The 27,571-nt window shown below is 38.3% G+C and overlaps 2 long non-coding RNA genes across 3 annotated transcripts; one reads left to right on the forward strand and one right to left on the reverse strand.

Moving 5' to 3' along the window:
- Positions 1-27,504, forward strand: LOC117948652. Of its 2 annotated transcripts, XR_004657505.1 has the most exons (3): positions 1-367; positions 25,302-25,427; positions 27,083-27,504. It is a non-coding gene; the product is annotated as an uncharacterized LOC117948652 (long non-coding RNA). The 2 variants fall into 2 exon arrangements; XR_004657504.1 differs by lacking the exon at positions 27,083-27,504 and having other exon boundaries at positions 2-367; positions 25,302-25,851.
- LOC117948661 lies at positions 957-5,355 on the reverse strand. The gene is made up of 3 exons (XR_004657506.1): positions 5,345-5,355; positions 4,799-4,805; positions 957-1,094 (listed from the first exon to the last, which is right to left on the reverse strand). It is a non-coding gene; the product is annotated as an uncharacterized LOC117948661 (long non-coding RNA).
- Positions 27,505-27,571: the final 67 nt, after the last annotated feature.

Below are 27,571 nucleotides of genomic sequence, written 5' to 3' on the forward strand. Positions count from 1 at the left end.
TGAATCCCGACGTGTTTTTTTACGTATTGCGTCATCAGTGTGGGCGTTGCTCCCTTTCTTTCACTGTCTATGGTTGCTCCCACAACAACATGCGTCGTAGGCGGACCGAGGGTACTCACGAGCCAAGTGACAGCGGAGACGGTTAACCAGCTATAACAACAGGGCCTACTTAGTCACTACAGTTGTCTCAACACAATATTGAAGGTTTTTGTGACAGTCAGAGAAAAAATAAGCTCGTTAAGTGACGTTTTTCTCACTTGAGGGTGTCTGGTTTCCTCAGTCCGAGGGATTGCGATGCCCTCTGACTTTATCTCCCTTTTCAGCGGGGACCTCGACCTGAATTCTCCCAGATCCTTGTACTCAAAAGGTAACAACAGCTCTTGTATTCAATTCTGTCTTGTCGCTGTGTTTAAGTGTCTACTCTAGTTGTAGTTTGAGAATGTGTGCGTAACTTATCCACCTATCGTTACCTGACGGTAACTGTCCATGTGGCGTTCAACCCCCTCAGTGTCATTCATCTATAAACTGACTCCTGCCACGTGCATGCGAATAAAAGTAAGGTTTTAAATATCTGTAACGTTACAATGGTGACTTAAGGTTTACTCTTGGTTAAAAAAAATAAATAATATATATATATATATATATATATATAAATAGCTTTGCTCTTGGTCATGTTTCTTGGGGCAAGGTGAAGAAGTGTTCTTTCTACCATTTTAACTGAAGCCCTTAGCAGTTGCACATACTGTACACCGGTCAGACCAGTTTACTTTTCCCCTGCCAGGTAAACAGCAGTGCTGTCTATTTTCTGTGTGTTGTCTGAACAGTCTACAAGCCTGTGGTTTGAATAGGCCACTAGTGACACTGCCCCCCAGAGGCAGCTTACATGCACTACACTGCCCTTTTTTTGATTTTTAAAGATTATTTTTGGGGCTTTTCCGTCTTTACTTTTTTTGAAAGGACAGACGAGAAAGAGGGGGAAGACATGCAGGAAATTGTCACATGTCAGAGTCGAACCCTCGACCTCTGTGTGGAGGCATAAACCTCTGTTCATGTGCGCCTGCTCTACCACTGAGCCAACCTGGCCACACACTACACTGCCCCTAGCATGTTAGTTACCAGTATATAGCCTGTGCCCATGTTATCTCCTAACACTACTATACAAATCCACTGTACAAAGCAGGATATATTACAGAGAAATTAACTTCAGGCGACAGTTCACCCCAAACATACAGTACATATTTACATACATACTATTTATCAATCAATATCGGTAGTAGGTTACTCAAGATAATCCAAAGACCTTGTTGTTGGCGATTTCATGTAGGAACTATTTTCTTTCTACTAACTACACCCACCAACCGTACTCATGGATGAGATAAGCTGCTGCAGTTTCATGTTATTCATAGGCTGATATATTTGCCGATACAATATATATTCAGTAAACTAATGTCTTGTTGAGGCTCTACTTTACAATGAGGTCAGGACTTCAGCGGGGTTTTGTGTAAAAACTGTACCGCTACCTGTTTTGTAATTTGGGAAACTAGTACAGTGCCCGTTTGGAGTTTATAGTTTTATCTAACTATAAGCGCGGTTCAATCAGTGGTGTAACAATTGGAATGGTCCAATATGTGATATATTTACTGTAATCAATTCAAAAATGCCCCAATGCGTCATCTGATATTAAGGAAACATGCTAAGTTGAAATACTATCTTTTCTGACAACAATGCTACTGTCAGTATTTTCTGTATTTGAAATTTCTGTTCCGTAACAGAATTTCTGTGTTCAGTTGGGTGGAGATGAGGTCAAGGTAGTGTTATTCTTAAATTTAAATTCCAAACCGAGGAACTGTATCTGTGCCTCGGGTGGAGAGGACAGCAAGGTTGTTGTGTTTTTAGCAGTTACTACCGTAATTCTAAGCCGAAAAAGTGTGCCTGTCAGTTGGGTAGAGAGCTCCGCAAGAGCACAGGCTTTTATGAGCCAGCATCTAACGTTAGCTACTCCGCTGTGCTGTGGAGTAATGTCTGGCTAATGTCTAGCAAACTTTGAGTCTGGGGAGGAGGGGGCGGGGGACACGACTCACTCCAGTATTCAGAATCAGTACTGCAGTAACTACTTTAAACACTAGCTGTCATTATTACATTTTGCACCTTTAAGTTAGCAGACTCAGCTCACCACGGTATGGCTGCGGGTCATCTACTGATTTAAAGTGCCCCCTTTTTTTTGCCTAGCTGTCGCTCTGGGCGAGATAAGAAGGGAGCTGGGCTCAGCCTTAAAAGGCATGCAGCATGGCCAAGAATGTCTTCTTGAGTGTTAAAGACCAGAATGGTGGCAGCGGTAGTAAACTTTGGAGGGAGCCCGGTTCAACATGCTGGAGAAGTCACCATAGCGTGTAGCAGTGTGGCCCAGACGAGAGAAGATAGCAGCTGGCCTCAGCCTTAAACAGCGTGCAACACGGGCAACAAAACAATGTGCTGCAGAACCCAAGAGAGATGTGTCTGTGTACAATTGTATTTCCATGTGGAGTAGACAGCAGTCAGTTTTTGGCGGATGACCCCTTTTGGCATATGACACCGGTGCCCAGTGAATCACAATAAATAAGCCTTCTAGTTCTTGGAATGCATCAACTCCCTGCTCCCGCTGCTATATTGAGCATGTGTGGGTGCTGTCCTGTAATTAAAACAACTGAGACCCATTGGCAACAAAATAAAATAAAGCTATTGGAGATTCGTTTCAGTATTTAGCTTTATTGTTTATTGATGCATTTAGTTTTACTTTATTTATTTCTTTTGTACCACATAGGTCAGCTGAAATGCCTTGAGACCTAGACCAATAGTTTAGGTGTAATAGTAATACTTTTTTGGTGAAGTTGGTTAGTTTTTATCTTGCCGACCAGGCCAACCCTCCCCCTGTTTGTCTGTAGGATTGCCCTTTTTGGTTAAAAAGAATATGCCTTTCATCCATTTACCTCCTCAAATTCATAGTATTGACTAGTCAAAGCCCCCAACTGGATAAAAGGAATTATTCTCTATTATGGGCATAATATAGAGTGGATTGTTGCAGCTTTGTATAGTGTTTTGTTTTTGAGAAAGCTTTAGTGGACAGCTAAAACATGATGCGCAATACATATTTTTAGCATGTGAGTAGTTCAGGGAATAGTAAGGAAAAACTAACAATGGCACTCAGACTAGGAATAGTAGTCATACCATTTTTTTTGCGGTTGGTAAAGGCCAGCGTGTTCATGGACATCATAAAAAGTCTTTCCACCAGCTTTACATCAAAGTTGAAGAATGTAGTGGCTTTCCCAACAGTTCTATCAAGCCTGGTTAACAATTGTAAGACCACAGATCTCAACATTGTTTTTTTTCTTCCATATTGACACCCACCTAAACCTGGTGAATCATTAACCGTCTGGCTGCTCTGTGTGTAAACTTGGGCTTAAATAGCACTCTATTAATATTGACTCTGTTGTGTAAAGCAAACTTAGCGTCATGCGCTTAAAAATACTTGATTGCCTTAAAAGCTTGTTGATATCTAATGATGAAAGAAAAAATACCATAGAGGGAAAACATGTGAAAATAAAAGGAAAAGTGTACCTTTTAGCATTTGGTCAGTGTCTGTTCTATCATAAACCTCAACGGATGGACTCTGAAATCAAATCTGTATTTAAAACAAAAAATACGAAGATACATTTCTCTTACTGCTTTGAACATTTAACTCATTACTCAGTAGTGTTGTTAAGTTGAGATCAATGAAAGTAGTGTAGTCAGAGCATATTTTACAGTGTCTTTGCGTGTTTATCAACCCCGACCTATTCTGCAAACTTCAGACATTTGAATTGGTATAGCTTTGCTTGGATATTTGGCAGGGGTCACAAACAGACAGTTAAAGGAATGGACCAACAGATCTTTTGTTTTGTTGTTTTGTTGCTCTGGACGGAGACCAGTGAAACCTATTAGAAGCCATTTTCCGTTGATAGCTGAACGTTATTGCCCATCTTCCAACTGAGCTTGAAGATGTAGATGTGGCGTGTAAGTCTTCTGGTAGCTGTGCCAAGAGAAATCTCAATCATTCTGAATCATGCAGAGACGGAGAGCAAAGGTATATGTTAGAAGATATCATAGGCAGAGGCTAATTGCCGCTAACTAAAATGCTAGTTAACATTAGTAAATCAACCTAACCAGCTAATGTATGTTGAAACTGCCTGCGAGCTTTTCCTGTAGTGTTTGGTAATTCATCTATTATGCGATAGTAAGTTGCATACTTATTACAAAATTGTTAGCCTATTTTTACAAAAATGTCTGATATAGAGCCATAACGTAAGATACAAGGTAATGGGGCCTTTTTTTACATTGTTGGGTTTGTTTGGAAATAAACAATGCACAAATAGTCTTTAAACGCTTCAGATGTAAAGCATTTCACCTTCAAAGTTACTAGACTATTTATTTTAGAAAACATGCTATAATGATATATCATAATCAAGAAAAGAAATGATCTACATCAAGATGAAAATCTTGGCCATATCACCCAGCCAGAGATTCTAGTACAGTATTGTAATGTTATCGAAATAATGACTTTTGACTAATCTAAAGAATAGCTAGGTAATTGTTTGATTTTGGATCCTTTAACTGAAGCAGTAAAAAAAAATTTAAAAGCTCAGAAGATTCTTTCTACTTTACAGACAGGCATCTAGCCTTTTTGGCTTATCTAGTCTCCTTTTTAATATCTATTTAGATGTCACACAGTCATACAACAGTAAATTAGTTGACTCCTGCAGTAAGTTGTTAATGAACTAGTGACTGTATATCTGTTAAAGTAAGATGATATTGTAATTTACTAAAGCTCATGAGTCAAATGTAAATCCTGAATCTTACTGGATATACATTTTGTGTATATTCAATGTTAGTGGTAAGTGTGTGTGTGTGTGTGCGCGCGCGTTAGTTTGTTCTCCGTTGAACCATTCATCCAGTGTACTTCACACTTGGTTTCCTAGGGATCCAATGAACTTGGGTGCGTGCGTGCGTCTTTCCAAAAACAAATGTGCTAATGACTCACACCTCCTAAACTTCTTTTAAATCTCTTTGATTAATCATACACTAACCAACCAGTAAAAAGACTAATCAGCCCAAGGTCAAAATATCCCCACCTCTGGTAACACTTGTGACTTTGTTTTGGCCACATCAAATCAATACATGTTTCACGGTTAAGTGAAGCAGGTAAAAGTAAAGGCAGGAGACTGCAGAAGACAGGAACTTGAAGACAACTCCTTATCACAGGTTTAGTTTAGGCAACCCAAAAATCTCAATATAACAAAACAAAGGATCAAACAAAGACTAAACTAAAAACCATAACTTAAAGGTGATCTAAGCAATGTCACGCATTTTTTAGGCTACAACATTTTTTTGTCACATACAGCAAACATCTCCTCACTATCCGCTAGCTGCCTGTCCCCTGAACACACCGTGGTTTCTGTAGACAGTCCAGGCTCCACAAACACCAACAAAAACAAACTGCGTCAACCTGGGGTCCGTTTCAGAAAGCAGATTTGGGGAAAAAATTTTAGCGCAGTTTGTTATCTGCATTAATAAAAAACAGTGTTGGTTTATTAACTGTGTTAGGCAGACTGCAAAAAACCTTTTTGTTCCGAACATGGCAATTCCTTTTTGTCGAAGATCCCGTTGATGAAGAAGCTGAATTACTTAGCAGGGAGATGATATTGATGCCCCAACTGTAGAGGTATTTTAATTTCCAGATAGTTACTTATTTGAGCGGTATTGTTTTTCTTCCCAGTCTATCAGTTATGTAGCCTGCATAACCTTATCTGTCCTCATATCACTAACGTGACCCATCATGGACATGCTCTACATCCCAGCACATTCTTTGTGCCCCATTACTCTTTCTGTAAGCGGCAGTTTTCTTTACAACATTGTTGATGCGGAGCATATTAGTAAAGCCACTGTGTAGCAAAGCACCATCGGAAGAATGCGACTCGCTCTGAAACATGTTTTAAACGTTTGTGTACAGTTCCCTGGACAAAAAACAGGAAGAGATATTAAACAGAAATAAATTGTTGGAAATTATAATTTTGTTATTGTTGGCGATCCAACCTCAGAATGGAATTAGTAGTTTACGTTTTCGCGTGCAGGACTGCACCTAAATGAAATGCTAGGTGTAGCCTACTACCATTCCACTTTTCACCAGTGAGATTATAGGGGACCTGTGATTAAATATGATAATATAATCTTGCTGTATTTGCACATGCGTATTTCTGCCATCAGTTTGTTTGTGGTTGTTGCCATGGTGAATCGTAGGATCATGGCTCCATTCATGCTGCCTTGTTATAGTGGTGGTGCACGCGCTTAACTCTGAGTGAACCTACTTGGAGTTGATTGAACCAACTTGAATCAGCTCTTTTGGAACTGAAAACTTAGTTTCCCATCTCAGGATAAATCAACTCAGACATTGTGTGTGTGTGTGTGTGTGTGTGTGTGTGTGTGTGTGTGTGTGTGTGTGTGTGTGTGTGTGTGTGTGTGTGTGTGTGTGTGTGTGAGAGAGAGAATCGTTCATCCAGTGCACTTCACACTTGGTTTCCCGGGGATCCAATTAACTTGGTTTTAGAATTTTGAGCAGTTTGGACAGCATTGGATATTGGATAATAATAAACTGTGAATTAAACTAAACAACCGCGAAATAAAGGTGTTTGAGGAAAAAAGGATGAAAAAAGTGCTGCCGTAATGCTAGCTCTTCCGTGTCTACCCTTTACAATAAAGGTCCAGCTTAAATTCACTCAGAGCATTTTGCTAAGAGGAAACTCAAAAGTGCCCTGCCACACAAAACCGTTTTTAACTTGACTTTTTGAAATATGTTAGGTCCATATGTGTTTGTGTTATGTCGTGAATATGAAAATGAACTGGTACGTCCTCTGTCAGCTCTAGCCACTGAAAAGAAATAAGTGGAGAAATCAGGCTAATTACAAAACCTGGTCAGTCTGACATCATGTTGCCTGAGCTCATAACTATTGATGAGCACAAGATATGCTATCAAACAAAAGCATGCGTGCGTGCGTGCGTTCTCATGAACCATTCATCTAATGTACTTCACACTTGCTTTCCTGGGGATCCACTGAACTTGGATTTTAGAATTTTGAACTGAAGTTATCAGCAAACCCATAAAACTTCTAAAAATATTGAAAATATGACACTTTTGTCTCCTTGGCCTTTTTTAGGTTAGCAGGATAATTGTGCCCATGAAATGGAAGCAGATCTTTGCTTACAGCAAGCCACAAACGCATTAGCATTCCACCTCAAAGTGGAACAAGATGCTGTTTATCTTCCAGTCAATACAGTTTCTGTTTTTTTCTTCTTTGTGTCAACCTGGTTGGAAATGTTTCTGTGATTAAGCTGTTTATGTAATTAATCTGTAGAGGATGATGATGATGATGATGATGTCTTCTCAGGCCAAAATAGAACCGAAAATGTTCAAAATAATCGGAGTTACAGTGTGGGGGGGCGTGGCCTTTCAAAGTTTGCATTTTGAAGCCCTAATTACAGCGCTACCATGTGGCCGATTGGGTTCATATTTCTATAGAAGCACATGCACACCTATTCCTGTTATTCCTCCATTCCAGCTCACGGGAATTTGAGCTGGCGTGGCTGACAACAAATAATAAAAATAATAATAATAATAACAGACAAACTGCTTTGCGGTATGAACCCTATAGATGCATTTTTCCAAATTAGTTGGTTTAGTGTTTCCACAGTGTCTTCCTTGGTGAAAGGAGAAGTGCAGCATTCCATAATGCCAGATGCTTTTGCTTCCACTCACCTTGTGGAGGATTTTTCACACTCTTCTGTGAAAAACCCAAAGCACTCGTGAGATCTAACTATCTATTAACTCTTTGTGTTTCTCTCCAGAGCATGATGATTCCGAACTAAGCCATTAAATATGAAGTGAGTCTTGGCTGGCAGGAGTCTTTCCATTTGCAAATGAGAAGCTGCAGTTGTGGAGCTCATAAATAAGCTGCTCACACCGTGATATACACTGCCAGGGTATGACTCGGCTCAAAAGAAAGGAATGGCAGTACCTAAAGTTTGACCTACGGAACTGTCATTTATTAAAATATTTATTTTTCTATAAATGATCATAAGCACATTTGCCTACATGCATGTAGGAAGCAGTGGCAATGACAAATGCTATATGTGTAGAAATCAGAACATCAGCTTGATGTAATTTAATATACCAGCCTCACAGTAAGCCCTCCCTTTGTAAAACATATCATATTCAGTTTTTGTTGAGACTGTGCCAAGGAGCTGTTGATTCGTTTTGTAGACTGAATGCTGTAGTTGGGTATTATTTGAATGTTATGTTTTATAATAAGCTTTAAATTTAAACTAGTTGACCTGTAACACATAGTTTATCTTCATTAGCGTATGTATCATCCTTCTATGTTGCAATTACAGAACTACAGAACTATACAGAAATGAAGAGAGTGAATGCATAAAGTGCATGCAAAAACATGTAGGGTTGCAACAATAGATTGCCTCTATTATCAAGTGCTCTCCTAATGTTAATTTTCTAGAAGAAGAACAAAAGCATTAGTCGATTCAGCTTGTGCCCCAGAGAAATATGTTTACATGTTTACAAGTGACAAAGCCCTCAAACTGCTGTATTAATTATGACAGAAGCAAAAAAGAAAGTCAAGTGACATCTCCAGTCTACATAGGCCAAATCACTGTGACGCCATGGTCACGCTAACACTAGCTAAGTTTCCATCCACTTGTCAATTGAATTAGTGACGTCATATGCTGTTTTGTGATCAAATTGGCATATCGAATTGATTTTAGACATTTTAAGGTGTTCCCATTCGTTTTCGCACTGAATTGCACACCAAGCAAACCGTTGCGAATAAAGTTTTCTAGACATCATGAATTGCGTCGTCTACCAACAAATTATCAATATATCAATTGCACAAGTTGTATTGCTTATGTGAGCTTATGTAAGCTGATTGCAACATATCAAGCTATAATAAGAATACCACTACACTATTAAAACATTGCTATGATGATGCAGATGCAACTTTCCTTTTAGTTGAGACATATCTCGCTGTTTGAGTGTCTTCCATATACTCCAGAGGACGTCCCACAGCTTATCGTAACCTTAGTGGGCCATTTCCTTTGCAAGTTCCTGATAAATTGAATTCAGAAAGTCTCTCGTCTCCTCGTTTGTCCACTTACATCGGTCTTTGTTGACATCGATCATGTGTGCAAACAGAGCGGAAATACTGGGAGGAAAGTAAGTAAACTTCTTCGTTTTGTGGCGGGTCGCCACCATATAATTACCTAAAACTTAGACTGAACCTCATTTCTCCATCTTACCCCTTCCCCTTACCGCTAGCCCTAAGCCCTTGAAACCAAGTGGTAAGGGCTAGGGGTGAAAACATACCCCTGAAAAGAAATGGGACACCACTTGGTTACATCACCATACAGTATTGATCACAAACTTCCAAGATGGCATCTGCAAGTGTGTATATGTTGAGTGCGTGGGTTTTGACAACAGTGTAATATGCATTTCATTATAAATGATTACAATAATACAGTACCAATGCAGTAATGAATGGGTACAACATGAACACATGATTTAAGAAACTTCTGCTTGTTTTTAGCTTGAAAGTGAATCAGCTGCCAGGTGTCCTCCTGCCTCCTGTATGATACAAGACGGTACATGTAAAGCACGTAGCGATGTCTCCAAAGCAAGTAGTGTTGTGCATTGATATCAAACGAAATTCTCTGCTGATTGTTAAAACTGTTGACATGCATTAAGTCCATTCAAGGCAGAGAAATGCGGGCCGTTGTGCAAATCAATGTAGCGATTAGCGTTAGCATAGCAAACCAGCAATTTCTTAAAAGTTGCAATTAAGAACATGGTTGCAAGTATATTTGCACAGGACTTGCAACCATGTTCTTAATTGTAACTTTTAACTTCTACGTAATTTTTAAATCAAAAATTTAAGCCGAAAATACTTAAATTTATCGGTCTCTCAGGTCGATGTGGCAGCCATTGTTGCTTGTTGTACAGTAGCCCTTGTTTACAAGTAAGCTTGCATACTCCCTTGGTTTGAAGGGGTATACACCCCTTTGTCTTAGCCCTAGCCCTTAATCAAAAAGAGAATTGGGACAGCACTAGGTCTCACGTGAACACGCAAAACCTAGGAGAAGGGGTAGGGGTAAGATAGAGAAATGAGATTCAACCTATAATCCCATTATTTATTTGGCAAATAACGTTTCCTTCAGCGTTTTATTGCATAAGCCGTATATTGATCAAGAGAAAATATGATGAGACCGAACGTATTTCCTTGGAGTCGATATTCATGAAATTCCATCGAATTTTACTGTTTCCATAAGGTATTTTTCATTCGGTATCACTTAATTTGGATAAAAACATGTGAATGGAAACATAGCTAATCACTCCTGGGTAGATAACTGGATGTGGATTTGAATTACAGAGATACGGCAAACTTTTTTTATTTGTGGTCATTTGCAGCCGTAACTGTAACGGTTAAAGATGTATAGTTAAACACCGATGTCCGACCGATTGATGTTTTGCTGTGCTTATTCTATGTACCGTGCTTTGCTCATGTCTTTGACACTCAGAAAGGCAGTAGTGCCCGCACTTACGCCACAGCGCTGTGGTGATCTGGCAACGTGAGAAGGCACAGGCAAAAGGGTACGTCTCATCAGAAAACCTCTTGTATGTGTTGTGTTTAATTTTGAGGTCTGTAACAATACAAAAACCTAAGCATAATATAATTTACTATAATCCAAGACAAAGAAAAGCAAAACATTAAAAACCTTAAACAATAGCTTAAACCATTAATCAATTATCAAATTGGTACCTGAATAATGTTCTATCCATCAACTAATCAATAGTCAGACTGATAGTGCTCTTATGGAATTCATGTGTACTTTATGCACGTTAAGAACGTTTTCCAAGAATGTTTCAGTGTCCAACATTTTGGACCTGTACAGACATTCGCATTGCAGGTTTGATATCAGTTCTTTTTTTTTTTCACTAAGAGGAATGAAAAATGCCTTTAGGCTTTTCTTCCCTGCAATGGATGTTTTGAGACACAGCCACCTTCACTTTATGGTTTCAAAGACCTGTTACACATTTACAAACAGTATTGGTTCTCTGTAGGGAATGAGATTGTCTTTGTTGACTTTTATAACCTGTCACATCAGAAGGTCTCCTCATAGAGGATCATACAGGGAGGTATTTCATGAACTTCAAGAATGTTGAATACTTTGACATTAAGTAGTCAAACAATCCATTCTACAGCCTAACGGATGTGGTATGTCAATATCCTGTGTTTTCATTAGTTTTGTGAGTCATCTGCTGCTTCCTTGGCAGACTGGCAGGACTGGCCAATTTCCCCATGCATCCTGTCATTGTTTGTATTCTTTCTCACTGTCTCTTTAGTGTCACTTGAAGTGACACTAAAGGGTTTGGATACTAAGAGAGATCTTTTTATACCTTTATTTAACCAGGAAGAGACTCATTTAGATTAAAAATCTCTTTTTCATAATATCCTGGCTAAGGTAAGCAGCAGTACAACTCAGCACGAAATACACAAAAACACTAAAAACATAAAACAACTGAAACAGTAAATCCTTCAAAGTCAACCACAATCCTACATACATCAGACAAAGACATACAGCCAGATGTGGCTGCCTCCAAGTCAATCAACATCCTCTCAAAAGTTTCATGGATTTCTGTAACTTGTTTCATGTAGAGGGAGCAGCAAACTTAAACACCTTTTTTTCCCTAGCTCAGTTCTAACCTTCGGAACAGACAGAAGGAAAAGATCCTGGGAACTAAGATTGTAATTTCTGAAATTATTTACACTGATATAGGTCAGAAGGTAGGATGAAAATAGACCTAAAATAGCCTTGTATATGAAGATATGCCAGTGTTGAAGTCTCCGTGTTGATAGAGAAGGCCATCCAACACTTTCATACAGTTCACAATGGCGAGCTTTAGAACCACTGATGAGCCTCAGAGATCCATGGTATACAGTGTCCAGTGCATTTAATTATTTGACCCGAAGCGTGCGTGTATAAAACATCACCATAGTCAAGTGTAGACATAAATGTGGCATCAACCAGCCTCTTTCTAGATTTGAATAAAAGGTAGAATTTGATTATGAAATAAAAACCCAGTTTAAGTTTTAATCTTTTTGCTAGATGCAATCTTCTTAACCTGGGAAGTGAGGATTGAAGGCAGATTAAAAATTCGATTTTAAATTTGAAAAAAGCATGAATTTTGTTTTTTCAGCATTTAAAACAAGTTTTTTAAAACAAGTTTATTAAAACAAGTTTTAAATCATAAAGATTCTGTTGAAGTGTTTTAAAAGCAAGTTGCAACGGGGAGAGGGCCTGGTCTGCGGTGGTTGCTGAGCAATACAGTACAGTGTCATCAGCATCAAAATTAAATTTTACTTTAGACACCTTTTGATCAAAGTTATTGATGTAGACGATAAATAGCAGTGACCCCAAGACTGACCCCCAGAGACACGGCTTTTGTTATTCTAACTGCCCTCCGCCTTCACACACTAAGTTCCGTCTGTAAGGTAATTAACAAACAAGCTGATCGTTTGTTCAGAAAGTCCAGGCCAGGGTGCCTGGTTAGCTCACCTGATAGAGTGAGCGCCCATTTTGTTGTGTCCAAATGCTTGAAGTCTGAAACTGTAAAACTGAAGGTGTTCTGTAACAATCAACGAGACTTAAGGCTAAAAATTAACTGTTTAACTAATGATATTGACAGCAGTACATTAACTTGATACTGTTTTTTTATGTAGATTGCTACACCCCCACCTCTATTAGGGCGGTCAGTCCTAAAAACATTATAATCACTGATATTGATTTCTTTATCTGAAACCAATTTACTTAACCAGATTTCAGACAACAAAGACAAATACATCAGCCTCTGTACAGTAAGCCCAGATACGCAACATGGCCATTTTAGGAACAAGGCTGCGTACATTCAAATTTAAGAAACCAAGACCAGACCAGGGTGTTAAAGCTTATAGGGGTGTCTGGGCCTGGGTTGGGCTGCACATTTCTTGACATCAACAGTAATAAAGCAATTAAACATTTTTGCTTGAGTGATTTCTTGTACGATTCATTGCTTCTCAGTCCAAAATTGGAGTCTTGGATCACACAAGAGATAGTGGTAAAGTTGTCTCATAACGTCATGATACTGGACAGGCAGACCAAGTCAACAGTGTCAGAGGGGAAGAATATGGGCAAAGGGAATGATGCAACATTAAGTGATCAGCCAGATGCGCACATGCCCTTATATGATTCACACAGCACTGGACCGGAGTAGCTATTCCAGTATTAGGTTCCCCCAGTAATACATAAGGACAAAGAAAAAGAAAAACATAGCGAGGCAAGGAGCAACCACTTCTTTCTCTCCATGCCTGTCGTACCACCCAGACGTGGAAAGACAGAATATTATGTGGGACCAGGGCAGCCAAGAAACAGGTATGCCTGGTAGGGCCGAGGCCAGGAGGAAGGACAAAGTAAAGTTAAAGTAGCACCTATATCCTTTCTTTGTTAACTTGTCGGGTGATAACCTTTATGGTACTTTATTGTTTAAAAAAAGGATGGTGTCATTGCAGGGGGCGCTAGCCAAGTTCATCATGAATGCACACTCAAACCTTTGAAGGTCCTCACTTGTATTTTGGGGTTCTACTAGAACATGATTACATGCTTTGATGTTCAAAAAACTCATTATTTTCTCATTTTGCCTGTCTGTATTCACCCTCCGTCTGAGACGCTCCATTTTGGTGACTGTCACTTTAAAGAGTAACTTTGTTGTTTTTTTTAAACTTGGATTGTATTTTCCCAATGTTTTTGTGTCTAAGTGACTGAATTGGTCCAGTATTAAGCAAGCAGTCAACAAGCTACAATTTAAGTTATTGGACAATTGCGCACCTTTAATTAATGTCCACAAAAAGTGCTTGTTTTACCACAGATGTTGCTCAGAGTAATGTTCTAAGTGTCTGACAACATTATAGAAAGCATCCCTACGGAGGTTAACCTTTTTGTTAAAAAGTAAGATCCTTTTTGTTTAACATGAAACCTCCCTGAAATCGCTAAACTAACCAGACTCCATTTAAAGTAGTGACCCTTTAAGCCCTCCTTCTAAAAAAAAATTCTGCTTTGATTGGTCAGCGTTTTTAGGTCTTCCGCACCTGCGCTCTCGGAGTCTTTGTAACGTCATTGCAGCTGGGGAATCACTGTTACTGCAAGGTAGTGGCAATTTCTACCTATATATCGCAATGTTGTGACATCTCAACTGTATGCAAATCCTGACGGCTCATTTTAGAGGCACAGTTTATGACATGGTTGTAACATAGTTTCTGAGCGTTTTGACACTTTAACAGGATTTATAGCACCTCAACCTTATAATAAAAAAGACAAAGAAATCTAACTTTTTACAATATGGGACCTTTTACTTGGACAGAGGGTAAGCCTTGTAGAAGTCATTAATTCATGTGTTGGCTGTGTAAATGTAAAAACAAGGAGAAAGGTGTGCACAAAAACAGCAAACAACACCATTCCAGCCCATCAGCGACAGGTGGCGCGTTTTGTTTCTACAAATCAAAGCATAAATTATCAAAATAATTTGAGATTTGGCAAAAAACTATTCTGTATGCAAAAAACTCGTGTGCAATTTTGTATTATTACTGAACCTAAAAAGTAAGCAAAAGTACAAATAGTGTGAGAAAAGGTTTGAAGACGCTTCTAACAGTCTAACTCCTGTTGGTAATAAATTGACTGACACTCATTGAAAAGTTAAAAGAACTCAACCCTGAAACTAGATCACTATTGCACACTGAAAACTAAATAAAATTGATTGAAAGAATTGATTTTGGTGTATGAAAATTCAATGGCTGCTAGAGGTCTGCTTAGCTCCCGCCTACATCATGGTCCTTTTAACCTTGTAAAGTTGTCCTGCCCATACACTGGAATCTGTTGTCTCAGGACAAGTCAAGTTGAACTGGGTTTCTCTTATAATAATAATTATAATAGCTTTATGTATACATATAGCTAATACATTTATGTAGATTATTGTCATCACTTATGTCCTTTTTTGTCCGTTTGGCTGTCAAGGTAACTTAATTCTTTTCCCTCATTGAGGTCTTTTTTTTATTACTGCTTCATAAAAATAATTATAAAAAATAATTATTATTCTTTTGAATTGTTAGTCAGATTCTTCTTTTTCTATAAATCATTGTATGAGTAGTAACCGCATTATATTGTGTGTCTCCCTCTTGCCTCTTTTTCATGCATGCGTTTGGCAAAGAGGATGATTTTTTGATTGAGGCATCATCATTAAAGACTCAAAGCAAACCAAAACCTGCTTAAACAGACATTTAAAAAAAACGTGCACACGTTATCGGCTAGCTGCTCTTAAAATGACTTTTTGATTGCTGCAGTTGTGTTTTGAGCAATGAAAAGTCCTTTCAACAGAAGCTGTATGGTTTACATTTTTACTTGATCAGTGGAACGTCGTGGATATAGACTACACTAACCCTTACACTGCTTTCAAAGTCCAACAGCATTACAAATGTATGATCTACAAAGTAACACCATACATGTTTAGTTTACAAGCATTAAAAAGCTTTTTCCCTATAGTTATTTCACCTTTTGTGAAGACAGATGCTCTTTTCTCCTCCTCTGAATTGTATTAATTACAGCACTAAACAAAGAAGTAGTCCACTCTAGTATCAATTTAGACCATTATAGGACAAACGGGGAACATTTCTCTTTGTTTACTAGCATTAAAAGTAAAGTTAGGTTTTTCTGTCCGCTTCCTGAGAATTCATTTTAAAAAGGAAAGAGGAAGTGTTTAGCTTAGCACCATAGCAGCCATAAATAACACTGGCTCTAGGTGTTGCTGCTTCCTGTTTGGTGCTGGAGGGAGCGCACTCATTGGTTGTTGACTTTAGCTATGTTTCCATCCACACGTTTTTATCCGAATTAAGTGATATCAAATGATAAATTCCTTTTGGAAACAGTAAAATTTGATGAAATTTCATGAATATCAACTCAAAGGAAATATGTTTGATCTCATTGGATTTTCTCTTGATCGATATACGGCTTATGCAAATAAACGCTGATGGAAACGTTATTTGCCAAAAAAGATAACGCATTGCGATTATGTTTTAGGTCATTTTGTGGTTGCAACCCGCCACAAAACAATGAAGAAAGTTTTTGTTAATTTCTGCCCAGTATATTGACAAGTGGATGGAAACTTAGCTTAGGTTCACATGATTTAACTTTACTACAAAAACTTAAAAATGACCATAATATCAAACACCTTTGATTTTCTCACGATGTCAAGACTGGAAAAAGACTGACTCAGACTAAGTTTTATGACTACCTTACACAAAATGATTGAGATGATGGGTATTGGAAATGAATCGCAAAATTTGAATAACAAATGCAAGGTGGTGGCACAGGACTGTGTGGGCATCTCTATGCACACCATCTATTTTGGTTCATGTATGTGCAGCAGTGCCTCGTACAAAAGGGCTGGGTGAAGGTGAATATAGATCAGCGGAAATTAATTTTAGCAATAATTCTAATGTATCAAACCTCTTGCATGATCACATGCTTCGATAATTAATGTTACAGCTACAAAACTTTTTAACTTATTTGTTAAGCATGTGCAAAGTATGTCGGTGCCAAAAACATTTTTACATATGCACAAAATAATTTTACAAGCTCAAAATGTTAATGACCCTTATTTGATTCCGTAGTATCAGGAATCTCCCCAAAATCTACCTTTGGGGACCCCAAAATGAGTTCTTCCTATTTTTCAGTAAAGGCCAGAACAACGTAATTCAGTCTTTGCTGATTCTTGATCACCTTTTCCCCAGTCTTTTGTCGTTTTTCCTGACTAATCAGTGGACATTCAAGATTTACTGTAGACTTTATGCCAAATCCTCTTAAGTAATTAATGTCTGAAGGCGTGGGCCCAGTCTAGTTTTGGAAGGACACATTGAAAGAAATCTGGAAAATGGCAAGTCTTAAATAATGAAACTTGGGAAATAAAGGAGCAGGTTAAGGTTATGCAGACCCTGCTTCCTTTTTTATGAGGTTTGTTTTTAAATGGCTTTTGTTTACAGAATGTGGTTTCTAGTCCTACATTCATACACTATTCTATAGTAAATTTCTGAGCAACTCGAGACACCACAGACCTTCCTAGTCTACAACAAATGTGGACCAAGTGCCAGCTATGTTAGATGTTTATTCCTACTTTCTTATCAGTAGAGTCAACAGCTTCCATCTGAAAGGTTTTCCAAAACAAGACCACTGCAATGCCACAAGCTATTTTTAGATCCTGCTCACTGTGATTGGAGATACACTGCACATACAGTTGTGCTCATGTTTACATAGTCGAGCTAACGTTGACTAAAATGAAGAAAAGAAGAAAAAAAAAAGATCTTAATGCCTTAATTTAAAAAAAATATTGGAAAAATCCAACCACTAAGGACACCAATTTCCTTTGTAAATGAATAATGTATCGTCAATAAATAAATGTTCCTCCTTAATATACAAGGGGCATAAGTATACACACCCCTATGTTAAATTCCCATAGAGGCAGGCACATTTTGACTTTAAAGGCAAGTTATTTCATGGATCCAGGATAATATGCATCCTGATAAACTTCCCTTTTAAATAAACAATAAAATAAAATAAAATAAAATAGCCCCACATCATCACAAACCCTACACCATACCATACCATAGAGATAGGCATGGTTTGATTTCCATTTGCCTAATACCTGGTTTGATTTTGCATTGAAAGATGATGTTAAGGAAAGTACTTTCCATTAAATTATCAGGATCCATGAAATAACTGGCCTTTGAAAATAAAAATCTGCCTGCCTCTATGGGAATTTAACATAGTAGTGAGTATACTTATGCCTCAGGTATTTTGAGGAAGAACATTTATTTATGAATAAGATATTATTCATTCACATGGGTGTCCTTTAAAGGTTGGATTTTTCCTAAATTTTTTAATTAAGGCATTAAGATCAATTTCCAACAGAGGATTTTTTTTATTCCTCTTTTTAGTCAACTTCAGCATGGGTATGCAAACTTATGAGCAAAACTGTAGGTGCTGGACTGGAGTCTTTAAAGGTGCAATATGTAATATATTTACTGTCATCAGTAATTAAATCATGACCACAATGCATCATCAAATATTGAGGAAACATGCTAAGTTTGAAATACTATGTTTTCTAACAATGCTAAAGCCAGTATTTTCTTTTGAATTTTTTTTGCCAAATGTTTTTGGGCTAAATGTTTAGCATGACATGGAAATAATCTAAATTAAAAAATGTTAACTCACAATTTGACAGACTATAAGTAACTTATAATTATATTTCACTGTGATTCCTTTCCAGGCTTAGACCAAATGCGGTTAGCATGGCAAATTGGTGATGTCACACTGTCCGTGTGTGTGTACTGCAGCTAAAGTCTCTTCCTGTTGCCTCAGCATGGTTTTCCTGAGATCTCTGAAGCATGGCATTTGTGTGCGCGTGTGCGTGTGTGTGTTGTCTTCTGTAAATAGTTTGAATTCCTCTGCTTTTTGATGTCACGCTTTCATGTTAAGCTCAGTGTCTGTTTCATCTCTTTGACTCCACTGATAAACACAGAGCCAAAGGCAGATGTGTTATATGTAGAGAGAGATTATTCTCAGCCAGTTTGACTATATCTTCCCAGTTGAATTCAATCCCAAATAACACACAGTAATCCCATTGCCCTGCTGTGAGGACATTAAATACAACCAACAACCCACTTTGTTTTCAAACCTGACCTGTAGCCGGGTGGTTTGGCCCTCACAGGAGCTTCAGTGAGCTCTTTTGTAAAGTCAGGATAGTGGTGGACGTGTGTTGAAAGAAACTCGTGTAAACTGATGCCTGGAGGTCGTTCCTGGTCACTTCAGGATTAGCTGACTGAAAGAGCTACGTGCCACAAACTCTGAGCCTGGTGTGACAAAAATGACTTAGCCTGATTGAAGCCTGGCAGACCTTTACTTTTTCAAATAACCATGTAGAAGGAATATATAACGTGGGAGTTTTACAAAAAGATGTCAGAACGCAAAGATTATTAAGGATTGCTGGAATCATTAGGCAAAATAGAAAATGTTTACATTTGTCTTTTCATTTGGGATTGACCAAATTTAAAGCTGCAGCCACAAATTATTCACTATAGCTCTTACAGTATGAGCGCATATTTTTTAGAGAACCAAACTTGATCTAAAGCCAAAACAAAGCCATTCTTCGCTCGGGTTTTTCCATACCCTAAATTGTAGGCTGAGGTGAAGCTTGGACAAGGACCCATGTACATTTGTAGATCTTCTACAGGGACTATGAATTGATATTCTGTATCTCTTTTCTGTGTTGTGGTTTGTAGACGGTCCCTAAGCACTCCTAGCAGTATCAACACAGGAACTAAACAGCGTTGAATTAGCAGAACTTTAATGCATTTCTTTCACATCTACAGCAGTCAGATTCACTGTGTTCACTCGGAAGGAATCGCTGCACGTGGGTAGGATTGGTGGGATGAAATTTTGAACATGTTTAGAAGCTAAAAACACGTTTAAAAGATGCCCTGTTTAAGCCTGTTGGGTGCTAACTCTAGCAGGAGGATAACACGGTGTAGGCAGCACCAATTGTTCACTCCAAATTTAAAAACAACAGAGCTACGTGTTGGAATCGACCGGAATTCTCCTTTAAGGCTAGAAAGATGCTCAAGGTTGAAAAATTGGCTTATGGTCATATAGATATTATGTTCATTTAAGTCTGCAATAAATAGTTTTTAATATAATAATAATATAGACTTGTGTTCGTTCTCATCTTTGCAAAGATTTCTGTTAAATGATGAAATGTGCGGTTTTCAATGCCACTGTAGCTATTCAACAGGGACAACTGGGATTTCACACATGCTCTCTGCTCTAGTGGGCCCATTTTCATCTGTTTCTTCATCAGGAGAACATTTGATCCGATATATTGGTGGTGTCATGATGATCCTGTCTGAATGCAGTAAGTGGTAAAAGACAACGAAGACACCTCTAGTTATTATGGCTGATATTGTGCAGTATGCTGTAGACTAGTCTACATTTGCCAGACCTTCCTTCACAGCGCTGCGGAGGAGGGTCTGGCTAGTCCACACAGCATTCCAGGATGGTAAACAAACATGCTCTGGTTTATTGGCATTTCTTTAAACCAATCGCAACAGAAAACTCAAATTGGACAGATAGCCTAGCTAGCTGTCTGGATTTACCATGCAGAGGTCTGAGGAGCAGTTAACCATAGTCCTCATACATCCACCAGAGTTTAAGAAACCGGAAGATAACGGACATTCGCAGAATTTACGGCGTCACCGGAGCCATTTTAAAAGTGGAACGTCGAAGATATAAAGTTTAGTCGTAGATTTTTACTGTAGACCATATTTTAGTCATTATGCCCATCATTTGGAATTTAGAAGTGAAAGGCTTTGCAGTCAAAATGAACAATATGTGACAAGAGTTCCACTTGTAGCTCATATTTTGTTATGAGGCAATGTATTAGTTTATTTGGAGTAAAAAATACAGTGTACTGTATTTAGAGCTCCATTTATCACTCAAGTTATGACTCCACCAGCCTTTATCTGTATTAAACAGTAAAATTATATAAAGCTTCCATGTAACTCATTATTTGTGACCATCATGACAATAATGAAATATTGATCACTCTAATAGCTAACATTGTATGAAAAGGGTTCACAGCTCATGTCTAAATTATGACTTGTCATGATGAAATACATGAATTCATGTGTGGAACATCAATCACTCATGTCAATATTAACAAATGAGTAAGGTATGTGTAGGTTAATAAAAAATTCATAATGAGAACCGGGTGGAAATTTGATATCTGTGGATGTTTTATCAAAATCAGGAAGTGTTAGAACTATTGCAGGCAGGTCATGCATTAATTGATATCCCACCACATAATCTGCAATGTTCCTCCGTCAGTATGTTTATCAGTGCTGTTACAAGTTGTTAGGGATTTGGCTTTTCTCGCATGTAGCCTTTAGTTCCCATCTGCCGCCTGTCATTAAAGAAATAGTTTCAGATGGAGGAATGCCGACCACAACCGGATGTTTTCACTTCATCGCACGTACTCACCCTACCTCCACATCTTTTCATGTTCATCATGTTGTCAGTCCACTTTCACAGTATAGTACGCATATTTCCTTGACAAGTTTGTACAGCTTGTAAATGTAGACTCAGTTGCCTGTTTATTATTAGATACACCTAGTGATAACTCCTTCAATAAATTCTATCTACATGAAGGTTATAATATTCTGTTTTTATTGAGGTGTGAAACAAATGAGCTGCAGTTTGGGTTGCTGTTGAACTGTATTTAATTATACAGAGAGATATTTAGTTTACTTTTATTGTAAGTGTCAATATTGAAGCACGTTGATTTAATTGGCTGGCATTTTGGGGATGACTATTTGTAGTCTCAGAAAACATGCACACTCAAAAGCCTTTTGACATAGTAAGTCCGCTTGCAGATAAGCTCAAGTCTGGGTCACTTATTGCAGCATTTAAAACCAGGAAAACAAAAACTAAGTAAGTTAGGCCTACATCACCATATTGCAGTATATAAAGCTCTAGGCGATACGTATCACATTGCATGATAAATAATATTTGACAATTAAAAAAAGATGTATCAGCCGATTATTAATTTTAAACAAAAAATATAACGTACACAAACGATGATAAGGATCCTTTATATTTGATCATTTGAGAATACGTGACCAGAAAAGGGCATTTTGCAGTTCAGTAATAAACGTGTCAGTGCTATGACAAATTATCAGCCGGGCTCTAATAATGATATTCATACCATGTAAAGATATTGCCCAGTTCAGTGATTTGATAGTTTATTAATATTAACAATATAGTTGTAATCTATCATACACTGATCTGATTATTGCATTAGATTAAGAAATGTGTGCATCAATTAGGTATGATATCCGCATACTTTATTGATCTCCTCAGGGAAATTGTTCAGTTGCAGTGGCTCACAGTCAAATTTAAGGTAAAAATAAGAGTAAGAAAAGAGTGAGTCAATAAGTGTATAAAGTAACACAGCTAAAGTGCAAGAAATAAAAGCATTAAATATAATTAAAGTGAAGTTAGGTTAAAAAGTAAGATTAGGTTAAAAAGTTTATGTTGCTAAAATAGTGGATTGTACAAAAGCTATTTTAGTGCAGTGTGAATATAAAGTACTCATATCATAAAGAATATTAGCTGTAGTGTAATCTGTTAGTAATGGGTGGTGTCAAATAAGATAATGTGAAGGGCCATTTAACAGAGATGATTCACATTTTTGCCACAATGTTTTAATGTTGTTCATGTAATATCCTGCGTTATTAAGGGAAATGCCCAGTTCTTTACTTGAGTTTGGAGTTTATTTTCTGATTGCTCCACATTATCTCACGAGAGATGCAAACGCTCAGAAGACTTGTCCCCTGATCTGAGTTGCTATGGAGTCCCTGGCAGCCTTCATGTAGACTTGGCTGTAAACATTTCAGGGTTGTTGTACATGGTTTTCTGCTGCAGGTGCCAGCTCCTTCACTGTTTTTATTTTTTCCTCCCCTGCTTTAAATTATCTCCAAATATGTTGAGCTTAATTGTATCTTCCCCTTCACTTTCTTTTAATCCTATTTCACCAAGTTCAATAATTCTACCCTGTAAATCACCTTAGCCTGAATTTTTTAACACATAAGTAGGTTAATTTATTGCTTCATTTGTGCTTGACAGGATTCCACATCATAATACCACTAACCTGTTGAACAAGTTTAAGAACAGAAAAGGGTCTGGGAGCACAGTAAACAAGACAGGGAGAGTGGTAGGTGGAGTGGAGGAGGGGGACAGAAGGGGAGTTAAATCAGTCACTAAGCCAAAAAGCCAGTGCCACGCCCCAGGTGCCAGGGCTAGTAAGAGCAAGCAGCAGGAATGTGAGGGAAATGAATGGGAGTGTAAGTCCTGCCATTCACATGGTGAGTGCTTTCTTTTTTCACCTTTAGCCTGCAATACTTACCATATAAACATATCACAAAGTATGGTGAGGGTGTAAAGTGAAAAAATATATCTCTATGCAGGATTTCAGACTAGGAAACTTGGATGTGTTTGTGTTTGTGGTTTATTTATCCTTCTGTTTACATTGAACGTGAGTGAAAACTACATTTGTGAACAGTTAATGAAGGTAGCCACTCTTAATTCAGTTGACATTTAGCAACATGTATTAATAGCATGAGTAGTGAGTCTGTCAGTGTGAATATTTTTGTGCAGGCTCTAATCTGTTGTTATGATGATGATCACAGATGCACAGCACATTAAAGGTTTTCCTCAGTGGTGAGTGGTCTGCACAATATGACTGCAGTCTTATGTTAACATCAAAACATCACGTGCTGCGTGAGTTTGTACACTTTCCTTCCTAGCTAACGAGGTTGACCTTTTTTTAGTTTTCAAATATTCTCCTGTGTGAAAGGGACTGTTTTTTCAAGTTTAAGTAAAGAATTGCACTCTGTCTGCATATAAAGAAACAAATATGCCACAAAATGCAATTTTTCCCCCAGTCTTAAAAAACGTCAAGGCACTGTGGAAACACTTTGAACAGGCTAGCCAGTGATTTGGGACCACTGCTCTATGGGAAGAGTACATATTTTCTGTCTGTGCGGTTGGCAATCTGTTTACTGGAAGTCCTGCTGCTCACTCAGAGCACATGTTGCTGCATGTGCAGTCAGCCAGTGAGCCCCAAGAAGGCTCTAGAGTTAAAGTGTAAATGCAGGGGCAGAGAAAGTGTTTTTGTGGAGGTGGTGGGGGATGTTTGTGTGTGTGTGTGTGTGTGTGTGTGTGTGTGTGTGTGTGTGGAGAACTTAGCAAACAACCAGCAAAACCACACTAGAATCCTGTACGTACGTGTGGTTCAGTGTGAGTTGTACGAGTTTGCTGAGTCCAGATTTAAGCTCCCTTTCTGGGAACCAGCGTTCCCTGCTCTTCTAAAGCGAGCTGTAAGAGACTAGAGGGCTTTGGGAATGAAGAGGCATGGGCTGGTTTCAGTATGTCCCAGGTTTGGTCTATTGTACACAGCGAGTGGTAACAATGGGAGGGTTAAGTATCTGATATACACACCAAACCCTGGGACTCAGCTGCAAGTAATTAAAGCTGGCAGTTGGCAGAGAAGAGAGTCAGGCGACTGTAATGGCCGCTCTTAGTTCATACCATAATATTTGGAGGATGAATCAGGCTGCTAGTAAAAGTGCTATCATTCTGTTGACCCAAGGCTTTCTCCCATCCGAATGTCCTGTTGGCCCTGAGGCAGGTACAGAGAGGAGAGAAAAAGTCTTTGTACGACCCTGCAGCCTGTTTGTTGTGAGATGTGCTGTTGATTCGGTATACTACAGCTTTTGCTTTTACCTCAGTAGTCTCATCATTTTGTGACAATGTTATGGGAGGACATATGTTACAAACTATTGATTATTTTCATCACCAATTAATATGCTGATTCATCGGTGGATCGTTTGTTTTAAAACGTTAGAAAAGACTCTCTGGTATTGCTGCATCAATTTTGTTCGTTTTTTTTTTTTACTGTCCATTGTGAGCCCGACAAGGTTACAGAAGCACAATGTTAAAATCAATGCAGCAACTAGTTTTACCCAACTAGTAAAGTTGAAATTTCAAAGTAAAAATCCTGATCAAAATCATCATCATAAAAAGGTCACTTCATATTTATTCCCACTATGTCTTTTTTTTAAATTCCTCTTTGTTTTCTGAGTCTATCAACAAACTGCACTGAGCTTTTGTTTCTTCTTTTAATTAATTCCACTATATGTAGAGGACAGGGAACAGTGTAGGATGATTCTTTCATATGTGCAGCCAGCTGCAAAGAGAGGTTTGTAGTAATAAAGGCGTCAATCCATTTGGCATCAGAACTAAGGCTACATAGCTCCTTGTCATTTATCAGGTTTGTTGCCAACACTGTAACACTGTGAGTATTTCTGAGAACAGCATGACTCAATACAACAGGGGGTCATGTCATCTTCCCGTTTCATTTCTTCAACAACTTTGTCATGGAGCTCCAGTGTAAACTGTGGTTCTCATTTTATGATTCACAACCCTATTAATACGTCACCTTATCGTCCCTTTTATTTTTTTCCCTCCTCTCTCAACAGAATCAGCGTATGACCTTCTTCCCAGAGAGCTACAGTTGCCTTCCACCACTCAGCTGAGCCCAAAAGTCATGAGTCAAAAAAGTGGCGGAGAGGCAGGGCCTCCCCCTTCAGCTGCTCTAGCATCAGGTAGGATCCTGCTTTATTTCTCCTCTGCGAGCAGGACTGATCATGCCCCACCCCGAAAACACAACTTATGTAACAGTCTGTATCCATAGAAAAATAAACTTCTGCTTATGACAGAAAAGCCTGTCAGACAACCAGCCTGCTGCTCTGTGATCCTCACGTCAGGCCCCCCCAAAAAAGAAAGAAAACTACTTAAAATGAACTTGCGGCCTTGGAGATGCCATCTATCTGTACCTGCTTGTGAAATATTGTGTCAGTGGGAGTGTTGTTGTGAATACTTGTGATCTGCTGTATGTAGGGGTCTCTTGCAGCAACAGTGTTAAAATGTGGGTCATTAAAATAGATTAATGGTTTAAACCGTACACGGAACCCGATAATGATGAGAAAGCCCTAAAGAGCTCATTATTTTAAAATAGTTGCATACGCAGCACAAAATACATTTTTTTTTTTTGGAGAATTAGGAAGCTTTGAGCGGCCGTAATCACTTTGTTGACCACTTTGCACTTCCAAGGTGGAGCTATTGCTATTATACACAGAAGAAAATCCTATTGGCAGAGAAATGAGAAATACAATACTACAGTTTTAAGCTGTGGCCAGTTTTTATCCTTTTAGAAAGAGCATCATGATCATTTAGCTTGCAGTGTGGTCAGATGGAAAATGGTCACTTTTAGAACAGTTTGTTTGGTGCACCCTGAGAGGTCTGGGTGGGTCATCGTGTGGTAGCAGATCAGAAATGCATTTTGGCCCTAAACCGTTTATTGATTTATAAACTAGCAAAAGTATTTTGAAATCAATTATTTGAAGCACAAGAAGCCGGTGTAAGGACTTCAGAACTAGAGTGATGTAATCCAGTCTCTTGGTCTTAATGTAGGATCGAGCAGCAGCGTTCTGAATTATCTGCAGCTGTCTGATTGACTTTTTAGGAAGATCTGTAAAGACACCGTTACAGTAATCAAGTTACTTCAGTAAGTTTTTCCAAATCCTGTTGACACATAAGTCGTTTAAGCCTTGTTATGTGAAGTATATTTTACTCCACATGGAACTGTACGTTTAATAGAAAACTGCCAAGAACATCATCCAGCTTTTTCTTTGTTTATTTTTTGGTTTCAAAAAGATGTTTCTTCAAACAGACTTCACGGTGATGCAGTGTTTAGCAGTACAGTGTTATAATGACTTGTTTTTTATTTGCAGCACGGTTTTTGCTTTAAAATCCTTCTCCTTCATGTTTCATGCATTGGGTAAAATGTAGGGTAAACTCATAATAACCCACCGCTCAACATCTATTTGGTCATACATTTGGGTTGCTATTGTATGTTTTTAGTATATGTCTTTGTCTGATACTTGTTCAAATCAGAATACCTCCATTACTTTTGTGTGTTTTTTTCTTGTATATTTTGCAAGCTGAGTCACCAAACCATCCAGAATGTTAACAGCCATCTAACTCCTTTTTTACTATCTGCAACTTAACCAGACTTTTCCCCATTCTTCATCTAGTTCGTTGTAACTATTTGAATGCTTTTAAAATTACAGTGTATGTCAGCATGCTGGAGCAACATTTTTTGACAAACAAAATGCCCTGTGTCATTATTCTTTAAAAAACAAATCTGAATACTGTTCAGCTCTCAACGCTCATTTGCTGTCTCATTTTTATATTTCAGGAAGTTCCCTCTGAAGCAGGGAGTGTCTGCATATAAATGGTCTGCAGTTCTCTGCTTCATAGGTCAGAAGCTTGTTTATTTTGTCTCTGTGGCTACGTTCAGTCCAAACCAAATATACTTTTGTAGCAAGAGAAAATAAAAAAATTCTAAGTAAAAGCTCCAATAATTGGCATGCATCATATTGTACATAGTACTATTTTGGACTTCCCTCTCCATTTTGGCAACTTTTTTCAGTTGAACATGAACAAAACGCTAATAATAACAATGATAAATTCTTTCAGTTGTTTTAGTTGCAAGTTAGTTTATTCCCAAGCATTTTAAGTCTTATATCATTTTTTTCAATAAGGGGGACAGCTCACCTCATCTCTTCTTTGGCCCCTTTTTAGCCAAACCCATACTGCGCTTCACATACTTTTACATTTACACACACACACACACACACACACACACACACACACACACACACACACACACACACACACACACACA

The sequence above is a fragment of the Etheostoma cragini genome, chromosome 1, assembly GCF_013103735.1.
Source record: "Etheostoma cragini isolate CJK2018 chromosome 1, CSU_Ecrag_1.0, whole genome shotgun sequence".
NCBI lineage: Eukaryota > Metazoa > Chordata > Actinopteri > Perciformes > Percidae > Etheostoma > Etheostoma cragini.